Source organism: Canis lupus, chromosome X (assembly GCF_003254725.2).
Source record: "Canis lupus dingo isolate Sandy chromosome X, ASM325472v2, whole genome shotgun sequence".
Classification (NCBI taxonomy): Eukaryota; Metazoa; Chordata; class Mammalia; order Carnivora; family Canidae; genus Canis; species Canis lupus.
The window spans coordinates 76,529,105-76,542,140 of NC_064281.1; the positions used below are offsets into that span (position 1 = coordinate 76,529,105).

The window sequence follows — 13,036 nt, forward strand, 5'->3', positions numbered from 1 at the left end:
GCAATTATAAAAGCTAGTATCATTTTAGTTGGGATTGTAACTCCACATTTTAAAATACTATTTAAAACACAAGTAAGAAAAAAAATAAAATAAAATAAAAACACAAGTAAGAAAAAGCAATCATTAAGCTATACTTTTGGGTCCACAATGTATAAAGATGTAATCTGTGATAACAATAACAGAAAAAAAGGGTAATGGAGCTGTAGAGAGGAAAGTTTTGTAGGCTACTGGAGTTCAGTTGGGATGAATTCAAATTAGATTACTATGCCTATAGAATGTTAAATGTATTCCTCCTGGTAACCACAAAAAAAAATCTATAAAATATATCCAAAAGAAAATTAGAAGGCAATTAAATATTTTATTACAAAAATCAATTAAATACCCAAAAAAGGTCGTAATGGAGGAAATGAAGGGTGTAAAAGTTATAAGACTTATAATAATATAATGGCAGAAGTAAGCCTGTTCTTATCAATAATTACTTTAAATGTAAATGAATTAAACACTCCAATCAAAATATATTTTCAGAAGAGATTAAAAGAACATGATTCATCTACATGTTCTCCATAAAAGACTCACTTTACCTCCAAAGACAGATTGAAAATGAAAAAATTGAAAAAGATATTCCATACAAATAGTAACCAATAGAATGCTTTGTTGGCTATACTGATACCAGAAACAATAGACATAGATTTTAGAAGATTATAAAAGTCAGAGGCATTCTGTATTAATAAAGGATCAATACATGAAGAAGATATAACAAATATAAATATTTACATACCTAATAGACACTTAATGAAGCAAAAATTGACAGAATTGTAGGGGAGAAATAGTTCTACAGTAATAGTTAAAGCCTTCAATACATCATTTTCCATAATATGTGGATAAAGTAGGCAGAAGATAAGTAAGGAAATAAAAAATTTGAACAACATAATAAACCAACTAGATCTATTCAACATTTACAGAACATCTATTCAACAAAAGCAGAATACCCATTATTCTCAAGTGCACATAGGACATTCTTCAAGACTCTGTTAGGCCATAAAACAAGTCTTGATCTATTTAAAAAGAAAAATATACAAAATACCTTCTTCAACGACATGGCATTAACTCAGAAATCAATAAGAGAAGGAAAACTGGAAAATTAACAAATTGTGAAAACTAAACAAGATCAAACAATAAATATGTCAAAAATTAAATTACAAGGAAAATTAGAAAATACTTAAAGATGAATGAAAACAAAAACACAACATCCTAAGATAGATGCAGCAAAACAAGTGCTAAGAGAAATTTATAGCTGCTAATGCATACATTAAAAAATATAGAAGTCTATGGACAGCAACATGCAAAAAATAAAACTGGACCACTTCCTTACACCATACACAAAAATAAATTCAAAGTGGATTAAAGACCTAAATTGGAGACCTGAAACCATAAAAATCCTAGGGGAGAACACAAGCAGTAACCTCTTTGACATCTGTCGGAGCAACTTCTTTCTGGTTATGTCTCCAGAGGCAAAAGAAACAAAAGCAAAAATACACTATTGGGACTTCATCAAAATAAAAAGCTGCACAGGAAAGAAAACAGTCAACAAAACTAAAAGGCAACCTCCTGAATAGGATAAAATATTTGGAATTGACATATCTTATAAAGGGTATCAAAAATATATAAAGAACTTATACAACTCAACACCCCCAAAATTAATAACCCAATGAAAAAATAGAAGACATGAATACACATTTTTCCGAAGAAGACATCCAGATGGCTAAGAGACACATGCAAATATGCTTAACACCACTCATCATCAGGGAAATACTAATCAAACCTACAATGAGATATCACCTCACACCTGTCAGAATGGCTAACATCAACAATACAAGAAACAACAGGTGTTGGTGAGGCTGGGAGCCTTCCTGCACTCCTCGTGGGAGTGCATACTGGTGCTGTCACTCCGGAAAAGGGTATGTAGGTTCCCCAGAAAGTTAAAAACAGAACAAACCTAAGATTGAACAATTGCCCTACTAGGTATTTGCCCCAAAAATATAAAAATACTAATTCAAAGGGATACATGCATCCCGATGTTTATAACAGCATTTTCTACAATAGCTACATTATGAAAGAGCCCAAATGTCCTTTGACTGATGCATGGATAAAGAAACGATACACACACTCACTCACACACACACACACACACACACACACACACACACACACTGGAATATCATTCAGCCATAAAAAGATTGAAATCTTGCCATTTGCAAGGACGTGGATGGAGCTAGAGTGTATTATGCTAAGTGAAATAAGTCAGAGAAAGACAAATACCATATAATTCTGCTCATATGTGGGATTTAGGAAACAAATGAAATGAGCAAAGGGGGAAAATATCCAAACCGAAGAAACACTCGTAGCTATAGAGAACAAACTTATGGTTACCAGAGGGGCAGTGGGTAGGTGAATGGGTTAAATGGGTGATGGGGATTCAAGAGAGCACTTGTGATGAATACCCAGTGTTGTATGTAAGTGTTGAATCACTATGCTGTATACCTGAAACTAATATTACACTGTATGCTAACTGGAATTAAAATAAAAACTTTTTAAAAAGAAGTAAAATCTGTTTGCAGATGACTTGATCTTTTTTTTTTTTTTTTTTTTTTATTTTTATTTTTTTTTTTTTTATTGGTGTTCAATTTACTAACATACAGAATAACACCCAGTGCCCGTCACCCATTCACTCCCACCCCCCGCCCTCCTCCCCTTCTACCACCCCTAGTTCGTTTCCCAGAGTTAGCAGTCTTTATGTTCTGTCTCCCTTTCTGATATTTCCCACACATTTCTTCTCCCTTCCCTTATTTTCCCTTTCACTATTATTTATATTCCCCAAATGAATGAGAACATATAATGTTTGTCCTTCTCCGACTGACTTACTTCACTCAGCATAATACCCTCCAGTTCCATCCACGTTGAAGCAAATGGTGGGTATTTGTCATTTCTAATAGCTGAGTAATATTCCATTGTATACATAAACCACATCTTCTTTATCCATTCATCTTTCGTTGGACACCGAGGCTCCTTCCACAGTTTGGCTATCGTGGCCATTGCTGTTAGAAACATCGGGGTGCAGGTGTCCCGGCGTTTCATTGCATTTGTATCTTTGGGGTAAATCCCCAACAGTGCAATTGCTGGGTCGTAGGGCAGGTCTATTTTTAACTGTTTGAGGAACCTCCACACAGTTTTCCAGAGTGGCTGCACCAGTTCACATTCCCACCAACAGTGTAAGAGGGTTCCCTTTTCTCCACATCCTCTCCAACATTTGTTGTTTCCTGCCTTGTTAATTTTTCCCATTCTCACTGGTGTGAGGTGGTATCTCATTGTGGTTTTGATTTGTATTTCCCTGATGGCAAGTGATGCAGAGCATTTTCTCATGTGCATGTTGGCCATGTCTATGTCTTCTTCTGTGAGATTTCTGTTCATCTCTTTTGCCCATTTCATGATTGGATTGTTTGTTTCTTTGGTGTTGAGTTTAAGAAGTTCTTTATAGATCTTGGAAACTAGCCCTTTATCTGATATGTCATTTGCAAATATCTTCTCCCATTCTGTAGGTTGTCTTTGAGTTTTGTTGACTGTATCCTTTGCTGTGCAAAAGCTTCTTATCTTGATGAAGTCCCAATAGTTCATTTTTGCTTTTGTTTCTTTTGCCTTCGTGGATGTATCTTGCAAGAAGTTACTATGGCCGAGTTCAAAAAGGGTGTTGCCTGTGTTCTTCTCTAGGATTTTGATGGAATCTTGTCTCACATTTAGATCTTTCATCCATTTTGAGTTTATCTTTGTGTATGGTGAAAGAGAGTGGTCTAGTTTCATTCTTCTGCATGTGGATGTCCAATTTTCCCAGCACCATTTATTGAAGAGACTGTCTTTCTTCCAATGGATAGTCTTTCCTCCTTTATCGAATATTAGTTGCCCATAAAGTTCAGGGTCCACTTCTGGATTCTCTGTTCTGTTCCACTGATCTATGTGTCTGTTTTTGTGCCAGTACCACACTGTCTTGATGACCACAGCTTTGTAGTACAACCTGAAATCTGGCATTGTGATGCCCCCAGCTATGGTTTTCTTTTTTAAAATTCCCCTGGCTATTCGGGGTCTTTTCTGATTCCACACAAATCTTAAAATAATTTGTTCTAACTCTCTGAAGAAAGTCCATGGTATTTTGATAGGGATTGCATTAAACGTGTATATTGCCCTGGGTAACATTGACATTTTCACAATATTAATTCTGCCAATCCATGAGCATGGAATATTTTTCCATCTCTTTGTGTCTTCCTCAATTTCTTTCAGAAGTGTTCTATAGTTTTGAGGGTATAGATCCTTTACATCTTTGGTGAGGTTTATTCCTAGGTATCTTATGCTTTTGGGTGCAATTGTAAATGGGATTGACTCCTTAATTTCTCTTTCTTCAGTCTCATTGTTAGTGTATAGAAATGCCACTGACTTCTGGGCATTGATTTTGTATCCTGCCACGCTACCGAATTGCTGTATGAGTTCTAGCAATCTTGGGGTGGAGACTTTTGGGTTTTCTATGTAGAGTATCATGTCATCGGCGAAGAGGGAGAGTTTGACTTCTTCTTTGCCAATTTGAATGCCTTTAATGTCTTTTTGTTGTCTGATTGCTGAGGCTAGGACTTCCAGTACTATGTTGAATAGCAGTGGTGAGAGTGGACATCCCTGTCTTGTTCCTGATCTTAGGGGAAAGGCTCCCAGTGCTTCCCCATTGAGAATGATATTTGCTGTGGGCTTTTCATAGATGGCTTTTAAGATGTCGAGGAATGTTCCCTCTATCCCTACACTCTGAAGAGTTTTGATCAGGAATGGATGCTGTATTTTGTCGAATGCTTTCTCTGCATCCAATGAGAGGATCATATGGTTCTTGGTTTTTCTCTTGCTGATATGATGAATCACATTGATTGTTTTACGGGTGTTGAACCAGCCTTGTGTCCCAGGGATAAATCCTACTTGGTCATGGTGAATAATTTTCTTAATGTACTGTTGGATCCTATTGGCCAGTATCTTGTTGAGAATTTTTGCATCCATGTTCATCAGGGATATTGGTCTGTAATTCTCCTTTTTGGCGGGGTCTTTGTCTGGCTTTGGAATTAAGGTGATGCTGGCTTCATAGAACGAATTTGGAAGTACTCCATCTCTTTCTATCTTTCCAAACAGCTTTAGGAGAATAGGTATGATTTCTTCTTTAAATGTTTGATAAAATTCTCCTGGGAAGCCATCTGGCCCTGGACTCTTGTGTCTTGGGAGGTTTTTGATGACTGCTTCAATTTCCTCCCTGGTTATTGGCCTGTTCAGGTTTTCTATTTCTTCCTGTTCCAGTTTTGGTAGTTTGTGGCTTTCCAGGAATGCGTCCATTTCTTCTAGATTGCCTAATTTATTGGCGTATAGCTGTTCATAATAGGTTTTTAAAATCGTTTGTATTTCCTTGGTGTTGGTAGTGATCTCTCCTTTCTCATTCATGATTTTATTAATTTGAGTCTTCTCTCTCTTCTTTTTAATAAGGCTGGCTAATGGTTTATCTATCTTATTAATTCTTTCAAAGAACCAACTCCTGGTTCTGTTGATCTGTTCCACAGTTCTTCTGGTCTCGATTTCGTTGAGTTCTGCTCGAATCTTTATTAGCTCCCTTCTTCTCTTGGGTGTAGGATCTATTTGCTGTTTTTTCTCTAGCTCCTTTATGTGTAAGGTTAGCTTTTGTATTTGAGTTCTTTCCAGTTTTTGAATGGATGCTTGTATTGCGATGTATTTCCCCCTTAGGACTGCTTTTGCTGCATCCCAAAGATTTTGAACGGTTGTATCTTCATTCTCATTAGTTTCCATGAATCTTTTTAATTCTTCCTTAATTTCCTGGTTGACCCTTTTATCTTTTAGCAGGATGGTCCTTAACCTCCATGTGTTTGAGGTCCTTCCAAACTTCTTGTTGTGATTTAGTTCTAATTTCAAGGCATTATGGTCCGAGAATATGCAGGGGACAATCCCAATCTTTTGGTATCGGTTCAGACCCGATTTGTGACCCAATATGTGGTCTATTCTGGAGAAAGTTCCATGTGCGCTTGAGAAGAATGTGTATTCAGTTGAGTTTGGATGTAAAGTTCTGTAGATATCTGTGAAATCCATCTGGTCCAGTGTATCATTTAAAGCTCTCGTTTCTTTGGAGATGTTTTGCTTAGAAGACCTATCGAGTATAGAAAGAGCTAGATTGAAGTCACCAAGTATAAGTGTATTATTATCTAAGTATTTCTTCACTTTGGTTAATAATTGATTTATATATTTGGCAGCTCCCACATTTGGAGCATATATATTGAGGATTGTTAAGTCCTCTTGTTGAATAGATCCTTTAAGTATGATATAGTGTCCCTCTTCATCTCTCACTACAGTCTTTGGGGTAAATTTTAGTTTATCTGATATAAGGATGGCTACCCCTGCTTTCTTTTGAGGACCATTCGAATGGTAAATGGTTCTCCAACCTTTTATTTTCAGGCTGTAGGTGTCCTTCTGTCTAAAATGAGTCTCTTGTAGACAGCAAATAGATGGGTCCTGCTTTTTTATCCAGTCTGAAACCCTGCGCCTTTTGATGGGGTCATTAAGCCCGTTCACATTCAGAGTTACTATTGAGAGATATGAGTTTAGTGTCATCATGATATCTATTCAGTCTTTGTTTTTGTGGACTGTTCCACTGAACTTCTTCTTAAAGGGGAATTTTAAGAGGCCCCCTTAAAATTTCTTGCAGAGCTGGTTTGGAGGTCACATATTCTTTTAGTTGCTGCCTGTCTTGGAAGCTCTTTATCTCTCCTTCCATTTTGAATGAGAGCCTTGCTGGATAAAGTATTCTTGGTTGCATGTTCTTTTCATTTAGGACCCTGAATATATCCTGCCAGCCCTTTCTGGCCTGCCAGGTCTCTGTGGAGAGGTCTGCTGTTACCCTAATACTCCTCCCCATAAAAGTCAGGGATTTCTTGTCTCTTGCTGCTTTAAGGATCTTCTCTTTATCTTTGGAATTTGCAAGCTTCACAATTAAATGTCGAGGTGTTGAACGGTTTTTATTGATTTTAGGGGGGGATCTCTCTATTTCCTGGATCTGAATGCCTGTTTCCCTTCCCAGATTAGGAAAGTTTTCAGCTAGAATTTGTTCAAATACATATTCTGGCCCTCTGTCCCTTTCGGCGCCCTCGGGAACCCCAATTAAACGTAGGTTTTTCTTCCTCAGGCTGTCGTTTATTTCCCTTAATCTATCTTCATGGTCTTTTAACTGTTTGTCTCTTTTTTCCTCAGTTTCCCTCTTTGCTGTCAACTTGTCTTCTAGGTCACTCACTCGTTCTTCCACCTCGTTAACCCTCGTCGTTAGGACTTCTAGTTTGGATTGCATCTCATTCAATTGGTTTTTAATTTCTGCCTGATTAGCTCTAAATTCTGCAGTCATGAAGTCTCTTGAGTCCTTTATACTTTTTTCTAGAGCCACCAGTAGCTGTATAATAGTGCTTCTGAATTGGCTTTCTGACATTGAATTGTAATCCAGATTTTGTAACTCTGTGGGAGAGAGGACTGTTTCTGATTCTTTCTTTTGAGGTGAGGTTTTCCTTCTAGTCATTTTGCTCAGTGCAGAGTGGCCAAAAGCAAGTTGTATTGGGAAAAAGAGAAAAAGAGAGGAGAGAAAGAAGGAAAGAAAAGAGAAAGAGAAAAAAAAAGGGAAGAAAAAGAAAAAAAAAAACGAAAAAAAAAAAAAAGAAGAAAAAGAGAAAGAAAAAGAAAGGAGAAAAAAAGGGGGTGGGGGAAGGAAACAAATCAAAAAGCAAAACAAAACAAAAACAAAAACAAACAAACAAAAAAAGAACCACCGGGGAGTATCTTCTGATTCTGTGTTCTTTAAGTCCCTTGGCTTCTCCTGGAAGTTGTCAGTCTAGCTGGTGTTCTGGGGGAGGGGCCTGTTGTGATTTTCAGGTGTTAGCAGTTGGGGGAGCTGCTGTGCCCCTGCCTGGTGCAGGGCTCGGTGGGGGTTGTTTACCCCGTGAGGCCGCAGGAGGAACAGCCCCAGTGGCGGGGCAGCTCTGGAAACCTGGATTCAGCTCCGGCAGGAACTCCGTCTGCAGGGCCTGGAGGCTCCGGGGTGGGGCCGCTGATGTGCTCAGCTGGGGCAGGAGCGTCCTTGCTGTCCTGGGCCCTCCCGGCCTCTGCCTGTCCCGGGGGAGGCGGGATCCTGGGCTGTGTCCCGGCGCCCTGTGCTCCGGAGCCTGCGCTGGTGGATTCGCGCTCCCGGGCCGCGCAGCCCCCTCCGCGGAGCCGCCGCCCAAGCCCCTCCGAGCTGCTCCTGGAACCGCGCAGCCCCCTCCGCACGGAGCCTCTTCCTCTGCCCGAGCCCCTCCGAGCTGCTCCCGGGGCCGCGCAGCCCCCTCCGCGGAGCCGCCGCCCGAGCCCCTTCAGCTGCTCCGGGTCCCGCCGGGTCCCGCCGTGCGCGCTGCAGCCCTTAGGGAGCTCGGCGCACTCTCCTGGGCGCGCAGGTGTCTGTTACTGTCCCAGGGAACCCGAGGGCATCCCCGCCCTCCTGGGTCCTGCTCCAACTCCCCGCGAGCCCCTTTCCGCCCGGGAAGGTCGGTGCAGCTCCTGCTCCTCCGGGACGGGGCTCTCCTGTCCTGGGGACACTCGCCCTGGCCTCAGCCCGGCTCCTCGCGGGGCCCCTCCCCCTCGGAGGCCTTTGTTCCTTTATTTCTTTTTCCCCGTCTTCCTACCTTGATAGAAGCGCGAACTCTCCTCACTGTTGCATTCCAGCTGGTCTCTCTTTAAATCTCAGGCCGAATTCATAGATTTTCAGGATAATTTGAAGGTTTTCTAGGTAGTTTGGTGGAGACAGGTGATTTGGAGACCCTGCTCTTCCGCCATCTTGCTCCTCCCCCCGACTTGATCTTATATGTAGAAAATGCTAATGATTTTGCACACAAACAAACACACACTGAGATAACTAAAGAATGAAATCAGCAAAGTTGAAGGATGCAAAATCAAACATTATATGTTCTCATTCATTTGGGGAATATAAATAATAGTGAAAGGGAATATAAGGGAAGGGAGAAGAAATGTGTGGGAAATATCAGAAAGAGAGACAGAACATAAAGACTCCTAACTCTGGGAAATGAACTAGGGGTGGTGGAAGGGGAGGAGGGCGGGGGGTGGGGGTGAATGTGTGACGGGCACTGAGGGGGGCACTTGACGGGATGAGCCCTGGGTGTTATTTTGTATGTTGGTAAATTGAACACCAATAAAAAATAAATTTATTATAAAAAATATGAATTGTTTTTCTGTATATGAATTGTGAACAATTCAAAAAAGAAATTAAGAAAATAATATTATAGTATAACACCCAGTGCTCATCCCATCACTGGTGTTATACTATATGTTGTCACATCCAACTTCAATAAAAACATAAGGGACACCTGGGTGGCTCAGTGATTGAGCATCTGCCTTTGGCTCAGGTCATGATCCTGGGATCGAGTCCTGCATTGGGCTCTCTGTGGGGAGCCTGCTTCTCCTTCTGCCTATGTCTCTGCCTCTCCCTCTGTGTCTCTCATGAATGAATGAATAAAATCTTTAAAAAAAATAAATGGAAAATTTTTTAAATAAAAAGGGTAGAATATGACAAATACCCACCATTTCCTTCAACATGGATGGAACTGGAGGGTATTGTGCTGAGTGAAATGAGTCAATCGGAGAAGGACAAACATTATATCTTCTCATTCATTTAGGGAATATAAATAATAGTGAAAGGGAATAGAAGGGAAGGGAGAAGAAATGGGTAGGAAATATCAGAAAGGGAGACAGAAAGACTCCTAACTCTGGGAAACGAACTAGGGGTGGTGGAAGGGGAGGAGGGCGGGGGGTGGGGGTGAATCGGTGATGGGCACTGAGGGGGGCACTTGACGGGATGAGCACTGGGTGTTATTCTGTATGTTGGCAAATTGAACACCAATAAAAAAATAAATTTATTATTTAAAAAATCAAATATTTGAAGATACAAAAAAGGGTAGATTATTTTGTATGTAAGTTATATCTCAATAAAGGTAATTTACAAAGAAAAAATGATGTTATTTGCAATAGCATCAAAATAATACAATACTTAGAAATAAACCTAACTATGGAGGTGAAAGATTTGTACACAGAAAACAAGAAAATATTACTGAAAGAAGTTTTATTTTTTATTTTCTAAAGATTTTATTTATTCATGAGAGACACAGAGAGAGAGGCAGAGACATAGGCAGAGGGAGAAGCCGATGCAGGACTCAATCCCGGGATCCCAGGATCACTCCCTGAGCCAAAGGCAGATGGTCAACCACTGAGCCACCCAGGTGTCCCAAGAAGTTTTAAAAGACAGAAGTAAATGGGAAGACATCCCATGTTTATGGATTTGAAGATTTAATATTATTAAGATGTCCATACTACCCAAAGTGCTCTACTGATTCAACACAATCCCTATCATATTTTTTTCAGAAATAGAGAAAACATTCTAAAATTCATAGGTATGGAAATCTCAAGGGAACTCAAATAGCCAAAACAATTTTGAAAAAGAACAAATTTGGAGGACACACTTCCTGATTTCAAAACATTGCAAAGCTATAATAATGAAAACAATGTACTGCCATGAAAACAGACAAATATATGAATGGAATAGAATAAAGATCCTAGTAATATGTCTTTCCATATATGGTTAAATTATATTTAACAAAGGTGATAAGACCATTTAATGGGGAAAGGACAGTCTTATCAACAAATGGTGATGGGAGCTTTTCTGCCTGCTTCCCCTCCCCGCAAGTGTCACCCAGGCTGCACTACAGGCTCAAAACTCCCAGCTCCTACTAAGCTAGTGCTGCCATCCTCTCTCCAGCTTCCATTATAATCATCTACCCAGACATCTTCAGCCATGATGAGATATTCTCCAACATCTACAAGATCCAGGAGATCATGGATGACCTGTGCCTAGAGATAGAGGAGAAGATAATCAGTAAAACAGAAGGTGACACTGATGACTTGCTGCTCATGGGTGGAAACGCCTCTGCTGAAGGCCCTGAGGGCAAAGATATGAAAATCACAGAAGTCACTGATGCTGATCATGACTGATTGTAATGAACCATCACTTACAGGAAACCTGCTTCACAAAAGAAGCATACAAGAAGTACGTCAAAGATTACATGAAATCAATCAAAGGCAAAATTGAAAAACAGATTAGAGAGAGTAAAACCTTTCATGACAGAAGCTGCAGAACAAATCAAGCATGCCTTTGCTAATTTCAAAAACTACCATTTCTTTACTGGTGAAAATGTGAATCCAGATGGCATGGCTGCTTTGCTAGACTACGATAAGGATGGTGTGACCCCATATATGATTCTCTTTAAGGATGGTTTAGACATGGAAAAATGTTAAGGAATTTGACTATTACTTTGGATGTATCACCTGTTGTCATAACTGGCTGTTGCTCTTAATCCACACAACACCAGGACTTAGAGAAATGGGACTGGTGTCATCTTAAGCTCTTCATTTATTTTGACCTTGATGTATTTGGAGTGGAAGCATTGTTTTTAAGGAAAAAAACACAGGTCATGCAGGTTGTCTAAAAATAAAATGCCTTTGGGATCCCTGGGTGGCTCAGCGGTTTAGCACCTGCCTTTGGCCCAGGGCATGATCCTGGAGTCCCGGGATCAAGTCCCACGTCGGGCTCCCAGCATGGAGCCTGCTTCTCCCTCTGCCTCTCTCTCTCTCTCTCTCTCTCTCATAAATAAAATATTTTTAAAAAATAAAAAAATATAAATAAAATGCATTTAAATTCATTTGAGAAAGTGTCTCATAGTTTAATACATATTTAAATCCATCCTGTGTATTGTCCTGGAGAAGCTAGAGTCTGTTTGTAGACTACTACTAGAAATCATAAGACTCCCTGCAGGTAATTTCTTTAGAAATCTCTACTCTGGGAGAGAGTAGAACAAGAACCAAAAGTCTTTTTTTTTTAAAAGATTTATTTATTTATTTATTTATTTATTTATTCATGATAGACATAGAGTGAGAGAGAGAGAGAGAGAGAGAGAGAGGCAGAGACACAGGCAGAGGGAGAAGCAGGCTCCTTGCAAGGAGCCCGATGTGGGACTCGGTCCTGGGTCTCCAGGATCACGCCCTGGGCCAAAGGCAGGCGCTAAACCGCTGAGCCACCCAGGCTGCCCGAACCAAAAGTCTTAATTCTGAGTTCAAGTAAAGGGAAAGACCATGCTCGTAGCTGTGCCAACATTTGAAGTGGGTTCCTTACACATTCCATTACCTACAAATGGAAGTAGTTAACTCTGGAAGAAATTATCAAAAGAATAAAAAGACTAATACAGTTGGAAGCAAAACCAATAACACACAAAAGGTGTTGGGAAAACTGGATATCTATATCCAAAAGAAATTGGGGCCCTTGTACCATATACAATTAACTCAAAATGGATTAAAGACCTAAATGTAAGAACCTGAATTATAAAATTCTTATAGAAAACAAAAGAGGAAATCTTCATAAAATGGACTTGGCAATGACTTCTTGAATATAACACCACAAACACAAGCAACAAAAGCTAAAGCAGACAAATGAGACATTGTTCCAACACAAAAACTCTTGTGAATCAAAAAGTACAATCAACAGAATGAAAGGTAACCTATGGAAGGGGAGAAAACAATTGCAAATTATATATCTAATAATGGATAGATATTTAGAATTTATAAAGAACAACTCAACAAAAAATAAAATAACTTGATTAAAAATGGGTAATGAGCTTGAATATACATTTCTCCAAAGATGATATACAAATGGCCAACAAAGATGCAAAGATGCTCAACATCAATCATCAGAAATGCAAATCAAAACCACTATGTGATACTGCCTTACACCCATTAGTATGGCTACTATACACAAAAACACAAGTTTTAGCAAGGATGTGGAAAAGTTGGTGGGATTGTGAATAGTGCAACCACCATGGAA

The 13,036-nt window shown here is 39.6% G+C and overlaps 1 protein-coding gene and 1 pseudogene across 3 annotated transcripts in view; both read left to right on the plus strand.

The window, feature by feature from the left end:
• The window catches only part of BHLHB9 (basic helix-loop-helix family member b9), a 106,724-nt gene that overhangs the window by 43,787 nt on the left and 49,901 nt on the right, over positions 1-13,036 (plus strand). The window lies entirely within an intron of this gene.
• On the plus strand, positions 10,330-11,964 carry LOC112649393 (translationally-controlled tumor protein-like; annotated as a pseudogene).